The sequence below is a fragment of the Rhipicephalus microplus genome, chromosome 8 (genome assembly GCF_043290135.1).
Source record: "Rhipicephalus microplus isolate Deutch F79 chromosome 8, USDA_Rmic, whole genome shotgun sequence".
Lineage (NCBI taxonomy): Eukaryota > Metazoa > Arthropoda > Arachnida > Ixodida > Ixodidae > Rhipicephalus > Rhipicephalus microplus.
The window spans coordinates 4,089,507-4,100,015 of record NC_134707.1 but is presented as its reverse complement, the minus strand read 5'-3'; the positions used below and the strand labels follow the sequence as shown (position 1 = coordinate 4,100,015).

Sequence of the window (10,509 nt, the reverse complement as noted above, 5' to 3'; positions counted from 1 at the left end):
ATAGAATACAAAGGAGTGCAGAATAAGTAATGGGAACAATCAACGAATACGCTGCTCAATTATTATACAACGTCGCTGTGAAAATCTGAGGAGGTAAGCTGTCTTATAGCTTGGTATAGTAATAAAATCATGAAATCGACCCTCAAGTACTTACCGAATAAACATGAAATGTAACGACAACCATTTTCATGAACTAAACAAACATTTTATAGACTTGCTTAAGATGTACTTCTGGGCTAGCTAGGCATTTTAATATGGTATAACGATTCATATTTAGGTACTGCTTCACTGCTTTTGGCCTCTATTATACTTTTGTGTGCAAAGCCAGTGCTTAGTTCTTTTTTTTTTGTTGCTAATATCTCTGAGCTCTCTCGCTCGGTGCTTCTTCGGAGGCCCTGTGATGTATTTTAAATTAAAAAAAAATAAATATAATGAAATCGCTATGTCCAGAACGGCATTTCATTCATGAATTCATACCGATGACGTTGGTCTAGCGTTTAGAGCGCTCTACTGACGACCCGAATAGATTTACTGTATATGCTACCTAAAGGACCCAAAGATCGCGGGATCGAATCCCAGCCACGGCACCCGCATCGCGATAGAGTCGAAAAGCCAGAGGTCCATCTGCTAGGATTTGGGTGTACGTTAATGAACCCCGCGCGATCCAAAATTTCCAGAGTGGTCCACTACGGCTTCTTTTATAACCATAAGATGGGTTTAAGACGTTAAACCCATATAATTATTACTATTGACAACAGAGCTGTTTCTTGGCAGGTCGCAAGTACTCCGGAGTACGCGGGACGCCACAGATGGGTGTGCGCCACAAGATTTGGGCATGCCCCACTGTCGACTACAGCGCTTGGCAGCGTTGAACGAAAATTTCTGCTCGGTGAATTGGGGCACGCGAAAGAGACGAAGAAAGGGCAAGAAGTAAGGGACAAATCTCCTGTACAGGGTCTGCGCCAAAGTTATAGACGAACAAGGAATAAACACATATGAAGATAATTAATATACGATGTTTTACGTGCCGAAACCACGATGTGAATATGAAACACGCCGTAGTTTGGATGGATAGACGAAATAACATTTATTAATGTCCCGCAAGAAGCACGCGAACGTGCTCAGGGCTATAGCTCCTACGTTGGGACTGAGAGGCCTATAGATAAACAGCCACATCGCGGGCTTGCTGGACGGCCCATTTCTGGTCGGCTATAGGCTGGAGCTACTCAAGGCAGCCGCCCACTTCGACGAAGTAACATCGGGGTTAACATCGTTATACATTGTAGTGCACTTCCAGAGCATGTGTCTAAGCGTGGCTGGGGTGAGTTTGCATTGGTCACATATATCATTATCGTAGAGTTCCGGGTACGTGGCGCAGAGGACGCGTGGATTTGGGTATGGCTCCGGAAACTTCGACCATCTGGTGGTCTCTAGCGCACTTACATCGCAATAGCGTTTCGCCTCCATCAAAAAGCGACCGCTGCGGCCGTACTCAATCCCGCGACGTTCGGGTTGCAGCCAAGTGCCGGAACTGCCACACTTCCTGCGGTGCTTCGCCATCATAAACGTCATAAGCAACATTCTAAAAAAAAAAAAACACTGCATATGGAAGGTAATGCCTTCCGTGTGAAGAGAGCTAATTGGAATCGCCGCTGTGGCAACACGCGGGTGATCACCTTTCTGCGCGAACGTGGCCACCAGGAAGAGAAACGCGGCCGCACGTTCCTGCGCGCGTGTCGGCACCCCGCGAAACTCGATAAGCATCGCCGTTACCGCAACACCTTTGACGGCAGCAAAGGTGTGCGTCACTCCTGGGCTTGGACACGCCAAGGTGGTGACGTGAGCGCGACGCCTGCAGACGCGATTTGGGCTCCCGAAAACGAGCAACTGTGGAGGGTTCTCTTCCGCAGCCGTTCCAATTTGTTCGCTGAAGTAAGGCATGCTGTTAGCCTAGTTTGCTCATCTATTTTGAAAACGTGTTGAAACGGCGCGAATAATACAATATATATATATTTTTCAAATTGGTAGATCCCACGTACCTTCCGAATCTATGTTGTGCGAAGCGTGCGGATAGACGCGGACTGTGTTGTAATTTTTTTTATCGAGTTAAACTTTACAAAGTGGTGCCAAAGATATGTACAAATGTTGCACGCACAGACACACAGTAAGCATATGTTTTAGTTAAGCGGTTGTTTACAGTTCCGTAACGATGTCAATAGTAAAATGTATACCAGCAACACCAGGAAGGGTATAAGCTGATATTAAGCGCTGTTGCTTGCGAGGATTATAGCCCTGGACACTGCTACATAAATCCACTTCAGGAGATTGCGCCAAACTACAATGGACGTTAACCCGACGTGACGGCTGTATCAAAGGAGTACAGACGAGCGTGATTTGAAGGTCATCGCGCGAGCATCAACCAATAAAAACGAGAGTACCATGTCCATGAACACACTTTCGAGGAGAGACACATCTTTTCAAACAATGCCGTAATCGGCTGCGTATAAAAGAGGTCACGAAGGATGCACTTGATCGCGACGAATGTTTGGCTCCAAACTTAGAAAAAAAAAGTGGACAGGTAGTGTTATGGGCGACTGCTGTAGCATGCAATAGCCAACGAGGGAGAGAAGGCGAAATTGTTGACTGATATGTGGGGTTTAACGTCCCAAAACCACCATATGATTTTCAGAGGTGCCGTAGTGGAGGGCTGCGGAAATTTCGACCACCTGGGGTTCTTTAACGTGCACCCAAATTTGAGCACATGGGCCTTCAGAATTTTCGCTTCCATCGAAAATGCAGCCGCCGCAGCCGGGATTCGAAGCTGCGACCTGCTGGTCAGCAACCGAGTACCTTAGCCACTAGACCACCGCGGCGGGGCAAGGCGAAATCGTGACCTTCATTGTTCAGAAACGTGCCGCTAGGCCCTCTGGGACGTTAGGCTGGTCGACGCTCGCAAGATAACCTCCTTATCGCGTGCAACTGTACATATCTAATGTTTATAAAACAGGATAGCCAGTACTGCAACCACAATTGACGTTTCGCGAACTTTGGGGTTTTTTTTAAAAGTAGTTCCGAGACCTGGCGTAAATAGCTATGGGGTAGAATATTTCATTGCCCCGCAGAGTGCTGGGGTTTGATTCCAGCTGGGACCCTGACATTTATTGTTTGCATTCGCTGGCTCAACACTGCCGATATCTGCTTTTTTCTAACGGTCACGCGTCAAAATTACCCATTGGTGTTCTCGCCCCGCCACGGTGGTCTAGAGGCTAAGGTACCCAGCTGCTGACCCGCAAGTCGCGGGATCAAATCCCGGCTGTGGCGGCTGCATTTCAGATGGAGGCGGAAATGGTGTAGGCCCGTGTACTCAGATCTGGGTGCACGATAAAGAACCCCAGGTGGTCGAAATTTCCGGAGCCCTCCACTACGGCGTCTCTCATAATCATATGGTGGTTTTGGGACGTTAAATCCGACAAATCAATCAATCAATCGTTGGTGTTCTCGTCGTTCCTGGTAGATATGAAGTGTCGTTCACCTGTGGCACATACCGGGCCGCTGGTATCTGTCCGGCGGAAAGTGTTTCACGATGTAACCGACGGGATTGTGACATTATTCCTGTCATGACCAGATCGATGCCATGATTAACGAGTCGTATTAGCCAACCCGTCTTATCCCCCTATAATTTTGGTTTACACCAAGTTAAGGGAGTGGCCACGAGAGAACCCAGATGTAGGAAGATAGATAGATAGATAGATAGATAGATAGATAGATAGATAGATAGATAGATAGATAGATAGATAGATAGATAGATAGATAGATAGATAGATTGAGAGATTCGTATATAGACGCTCAAAGTGTCTGCTGAACGTAAAGAAATGCTAGGTAAATACAACTGATAGCGAAGACTGCATAGAAGCCCATACATTCAGAAAACGGCGGCTCATAGCAGGTCATGGGATTTAGCGCCATCTATGTGAGGAGGGAACACTACGGCGGAACAAAAAATAAAGCGGATGTGACGCAATAATTGGTAAAAAAGTGACGTCATTTTGTGTGCGCTAGCGCTACATTTGATCTAAAATTACTTTTCATAAGTCCCCGGTCGCTAAGGCGAGCGCCGGCAAGTCCTATATACACGAGTGCGCTTCAAGTCAACGCCAGATAATCTGCTGCCGACTACATGGTAACGTTTAAGTGTACTACCTTCAAATTGCGTCGGTTTCGCAAGGAAACTTCTTCTTCGAACTTTGATAGGGCGTTTGTGGCGTCTTGGCCGCAGATGGATTAAAGCAACTAACAGCATATACCTTGTCACATCTACAGCGTTGCTTAATTGCTTCACACATACGCAGGTTCTATAGCATGCTCAATGTTTGTGTTCATTGTAAAAAGGAAGAAATGACACCTATAATTATGCCAAAATTATATCATTTCCGTTTTATTCAATGGTCACAATGACTCAAATTTATTACAATGCACACAATGGTAAGCGCAAAAAAAGTCTGCAGGCCTTACTTGTTTTTTTTTTTTGCATTATGCTCCGATAAATTACAGCTTCGTATGCGAACGCAGACATGCGAATAGTAGCGCGATATATAACTTGACAATCTGCTTACCGATAACGCGAACGATAGCAGGCACTGCATGCTCAATAAGGAAACCGGGCTACAGAAATACTGATGTGTTCGATTTCCTGCCACGCCTATAGCAGTGCGTGGCGCGGTCGTGTCCGAGGGAAATGGGATCCTGGGGGTGGAGCCGACCAGATGCCCCCCCCCCTATACGTTATTTAGCTTCAGTACTTGTTTGTTTCGCTAGATTGTGGCGGCATAACTTAGCGCACGCAATGCGTCTGTGAAATACTGCGTGGCTTCAATGGCGTTCCCGGAAGAGCGGCGTGAAACATTCCCGGCGTGAAACATTCCGCGGCGTGAAACATTCCCGGCGTGAAACATTCCGCGGCGTGAAACATTCAACGACGTAATCCCGTGAAATTCGCTCGCACCCAGCAATGCGCGTGTTCCGTTTTGTTCTACCTTCCAAAGCCGGACGTGAAACACCCACTGCTGTTGTCCGCTGCCGGCGGGACGAGGCAGGCAGCACGTCCATGGCTTTACGCGGCGCTGCTCAGGTAAGCGCAGCGTTCGATTATTTGCGCCCCCAGTTCGCGCTGTTGCCCCTTCAGCCGTGGTGGCTACGTTCGTGTACGCAACCTGTTTGCGCAATAGTTGGGCCGATTTGGGGCCTAAAGAGAGCACGACACGATGAATTGAACCACTTGCACAGTCGATATGTCTTGACCTAATCTCACTGTACTGCTTATGACTGTAGTTGAATGCGCTGCAATGTTCGAAGGTTCGTTCGCCGTGCCACATTCCAGAAACAGTCGTAAAAAGTATTACTTTCTTCTCTAAATTTCGACCACCTGGGGTTCTTTAACGTGCATCCAAATCTAAGCACACGCGCCTACAGCATTTTCGCCTCCTTCGAAAATGCAGCCGCCGCAGCCGGGATCCGATCCCGCAACCTGCGGGTCAGCAGCCGAGTACCTTAGCCACTAGACCATCGCGGCAGCGGAACATGCTAAATAAATGATTTACAGAAATTCACACGAAACCACGCATTACTTCGTTTGTCTTTCTCGGAATGCAATATTGAGTGCCTTGAAATTACCATTTACTTCGAACTCATATTTCTTACATATCTCCTTTTGCCTTGAGGTGTTACAGCAAGGGTGTTACAAAGATGAGAAAAAAAAAAGCATAATAATTGTCACTGCACTCTTGCTCACACACAAAGCTATTCCATTGAATAATAGTTTTCATATAAAAAAAGAAAGTCCTGCGTGGAACGCGTAACTGCAATAACCTTTAAGATCCAACGAGGAATCACTGGCCCGGGCTAGGCCTGCAGGGCCATCATCCGCGGAGCATCGTAGATGTCCTCGGCGATAGCCCTGGCTCGCTGGACAGCCCAGATTCGGTCCACTGCACGTGGGCTGAGAAGGGCGGCTCGCCACCGCTCAGCTAGTAGTCCTGGGGTACACTCACTCTCGTCCTAGTAGTGGCGGAGAACACCGCACTCGACCCGCCACGGTGGTCTAGCGGCCAAGGTGCTCGGCTGCTGACCCGCAGGTCGCGGGATCAAATCCCGGCTGTGGCGGCTGCATTTCTGGTGGAAGCGGAAATGTTGTAAGCCAGTGTACTCAGATTTGGGTGCACGTTGAAAAACCCCAGGTAGTCGAAATTTCCGGAGCCCTCCACTACAGCGTCTCTCATAATCATATTGTTACGTACAATCCAAATGGTGTACGAATAACTGTTTATTGGGGCGAACTTGTGCCCGAAAAGTAGCGGCGTCTGTAACAGGCGATCAGCAAAAAGGGATCAATCTTGCTTGCTTGCTTGTTCCTTTCTTTTGTGGCTCTCACCCACTAAGGGGGATTGGCCAAGAAGCCGGTGGTTAATGCAAGTAAATACCTATAGATTTTCTAGATTAGGGGAATATGAATACTGTGTTTTGACTGTGAAATTAATTTGGCGCAATGTTAAAAAAAAAGAAAAAAAAAGAAAAAAAAAAGGGGGGGGGGAGAAATAATAGAATTTGTTAAATATCTGTGGTGGAATCGTTATATGAAATTCTCCTGAAAGTTGAATCATTGCAGTGTATCAGCTAAATAGTAAGTGGTAGTGTGACTAGTAAAATTCGAGAGCTGATGGCTGACTCAGCAAGGTAATCTTCTTGTGTTATATATGAAATCGCAGAGAGCCCCGCAGATGTTCCTGTCGCTATGTCCCAATGAAATGGCCCCAAAAGACAAAATATTGGGAGTATTAAGTGATATTCCTAATTTTCTGAATAAAATTTCGAAGCAGTTTTTTCTTTGATTTTTGAATCGGTGACATGTGATAAGAAAATGGTCGATATGTTCAGGTTCGTTACAGCTTGAGCACAGAGGGGATGGCACCAGACCAGACCTGTTTAAGTAGAAATTAAGAGGTGGTACACGGCAACGTAATTTTGTTACCAAGACTTCCAATTTACGCGTGGGACACCATTTATTATTCCATGTGAAGTGCAGGTGCGAGAAATCTGGATTCGGTATCATGGTTTTTGATGAGTCTTCAAGAAGGGAAAGTTTTCTAAACCTCGCTGCTGTTACATAAGCTGTAGGAGGCATAATTGGCACAATCGGAAGATCAAGAGATGTTCGCGCAAGTTTGTCAGCCATCTCGTTTATAAATATACTACGATGGCCTGGCACCCATATCATTCGCACTAGACGGATGTTTGCTGGGATTAATGATTTAAAAGTCTCTAGTACTGCTGATGTCGACGACGATGATAAGAATGAACACACAGAATACGAGTCAGTCACTATCACAGCTGTCGAATGAGTCAAAGGAAGTTTACGAATAGCTAGTATAACGGCCGTTAATTCCGCTTCAAATATTGGTGTATAATCTGGGAGGCGTAATGAAAATGACCAGAATAATGAGAGAGAAAAAATACCCACACCTGCCTTCTCGCCACTCATAGATGCATCCGTTGCAATTACTGTATTAGTACCTAATTGAGACAGGTGTTGTTCTAATAAACCAATCAAATATTTAGAGGGCAAGTGTTTAGCGTTCATGGGAAAGATATCGTCAAATTCTATTTGCACTTGGCCGATTGGTTTGACAGTTGGTGTGATCTCGAATATATTAACATTTAAAGCATCTAGAAGTGTTTGAACAAATAGCACTTCGGGTTTATATAAACGGGACCAATGCTCATTGAAAAAGACACCAGGCTCGGCAAAGAATACAAATTGTCGCCTTCTTAAAGTGGATTCAGAAAATTTTAAATAGGTGTTTACTGTTAAAATACGAAATCTGCAAGCAAGGGTGGGTATCCGAGCTTCTTGATACAAAACATTGTTAGCTGTGAATTTTGGCACACCTAAACAACTACGTAGGGCTTCCCGCTCTAAGAGAACGAGGGGGTTTATTTTGTATGCTGGTCCACCAGAGAATAGTACACATCCAAATTCAAGAATCGGACGAACGTACATGCGATAAATCATGATCATCGTATCTCTGCGAAGACCGGAACGGAGGCGGCCAAGCCTACTTACCATTCCAACAGCGCGTGTAGCCTTAATTTTAATATATTCAATGTGGTCACGCCAGCTCAGTTTTTGATCGTACAGTACTCCCAGATATTTAATACAATTAACCTGGGGTATTATTTCTTGATGGTACTGAAGAGAAATAGTAACTGGTGCGTCCAACGGAAAAACTATTATAGCACTTTTAGATACGTTCAGGTTCATATGAATTTTCTGAAACCAGGTTTCTAATGTTGCCAAATAACACTGTAAAGTCGAATGTAGTGAATAAATATCGTTGTCAGATGCAAAGAACGCGATATCATCTGCATATACATATACGTGTACCTTATCACTCTGTGGTATTGAACTTAACAAAATGTTAAATAGCACAGGCGATAGAACAGAGCCTTGAGGAACACCTCTCGTTTGGCTATACTTCGGCGAGGAAATACCTCGTTGGAAGCAATAAAATTTTCTGTCTTTTAAAAATTCGTATATCCAATTTGTTATGTACTGCGGGAACGTAAGATCTTTTAGGACATTGATAAGAATAGCATGTTCAACACTGTCATATGCCTTGGCTAAATCAAGGGTTACTAGGGCTGCATATTGTCGTATGTGCCGAGCAAGCTTTATACGAGCCTCTAAATCAACATGCGCCCACCATATAGAGTAACCTGGTCTAAATCCAATCTGGCACGCACTGAGTATCGCATTATCTGTTATGAACTTCGTAACTCTAATGTAAAGTATTCTTTCTATTAACTTAACTACGTGTGATGTTAAAGCGATTGGCCTAATGTTATCTATCTGCATTCCTAGTCCCTGTTTTTTAAGAAGCGGTATTATTTTTGCAAGTCTCCAGTCAGGAGGTATCCAACTATTTTCAAGTGAATAGTTGACAACGTTAAGGAGGTCTTCAGGAGAGATGTCGAATAATATTTTTAACATTTCCGAAGTGACGCCATCTGGTCCAGGACCTGTGTTTGGCAGAATACGAACGACCTGCGCAAGTTCATCCCTACTTACTTCAATAAAATCATTTTCGAATGACGGTTTTGCACACTTTATTTTGATTTGTGATGTAAATCTCTTCTCCAATTCTATTGCAATTTCCGTTAATGTATTTTCCAAATCAGTTGGAGAAAAAATAACTGAGTCAATATTTACGTGTGCTGTAATAGCTTTACGATTACGGAGAAATCTGAATAGAGCTTTCTTGTTGCCACTCTTAGATAAGTAGCTGTACCGTTTTTCTTCATAATCGTCTTTCGCTAATGAAACTGTTCTCCTAAAGGTAGCTTTAGCAAATAAATAATTTCTCCAATTAGTCGGACATTGGTTGGTGAGGAGTTTTTTCCATGCAGCGTTGCGGCGTCTATAATCTCTGGCGCAATCCGCATTCCACCAGGCAGATATGAATTTTCCCTTTGTTGAAGATATAGTGAACTGTGATTTTTTAATTGTACACTTTAGGGTGGAACAAAGGCTCATAGATTTCATATTTGTTTCCATATTGGGCAAGGAAGACAGCGTTGACTGTAAGTTCTTTTTAAATTTAGAGTAGTTTACAAAACTTTGCACTTGGCGATCCACCGTCACTAAAGGAATGCTGACTTCAAATACCAGGGGGCAGTGATCACTACTTGTAGCAGTATCAAGAACAGTCCAAGACAATATTGTCACACTTGAGCTAGCAAATGTCAAGTCTAAGACGGACCTCGAATTACATCGAACGAATGTCGGAACTCTGGAGTTCCAACAAATAAGGTTATTCCGGTTAGTCCAGTCCCACAACCGTTTTCCTGATGAATCAGTGCGGAATCCCCATGAAACGTGATGGGAATTGAAGTCTTCCACAAATAGCATACTGTTTCTGCAAAAACTCGCAGTCACGTCAAGGGCTCTTTCATCTTGTATTCCAGCCGGAAAGTAGTTGTTGACTATAGATAGTGGCGCGCATCCGGGAAAGTGAATTTCCAGAACCAATACTTCATAATCGTGTGATATTTGTTGGTAAACTAAGTGTGCTTTATGGCAAATTTTGGATGAAATGAAAAACATTAATCCTCCACCACGTGAGTCTCGGTCCAGTCGAAAGCACTGATAGTCTTTTAGATAGAAGTTTTGATCAGAAGACAGCCAAGTTTCTTGTAAAATTATGACGTCTGGAGATTGTTGAGAAATTAGATATAATAAGTCTGTAGTTGCAGAGAGAATTGAACGGCAGTTCCACTGAAGTACTCTAAGGTACCCTATGATGATAAGCAAGCAGTAGCAACTGCTTGATCTAAGATACTATCTTTTAAGAAGTCCGCTTTAGTCCTAGGTTCCTTCACACTCTTTTTTGTTTTCGGATGAGAAGAATTATTAAGTTTGCTAGTGGGTGATCTGGTGCGTTTCAAAAGGCGAGCATC

General features: G+C 44.4%; 1 protein-coding gene across 1 annotated transcript in view; it reads left to right on the top strand.

Moving 5' to 3' along the window:
- The first annotated feature begins 4,837 nt into the window (after window positions 1-4,837).
- LOC119163963 (ras guanyl-releasing protein 3) overlaps window positions 4,838-10,509 on the top strand; it is a 182,260-nt gene continuing 176,588 nt past the window's right edge. Inside the window, exon 1 of the mRNA XM_075870791.1 lies at window positions 4,838-5,128. The gene's annotated coding sequence lies outside the window, so the exon portion shown is untranslated. The remainder of the gene's footprint in view (window positions 5,129-10,509) is intronic.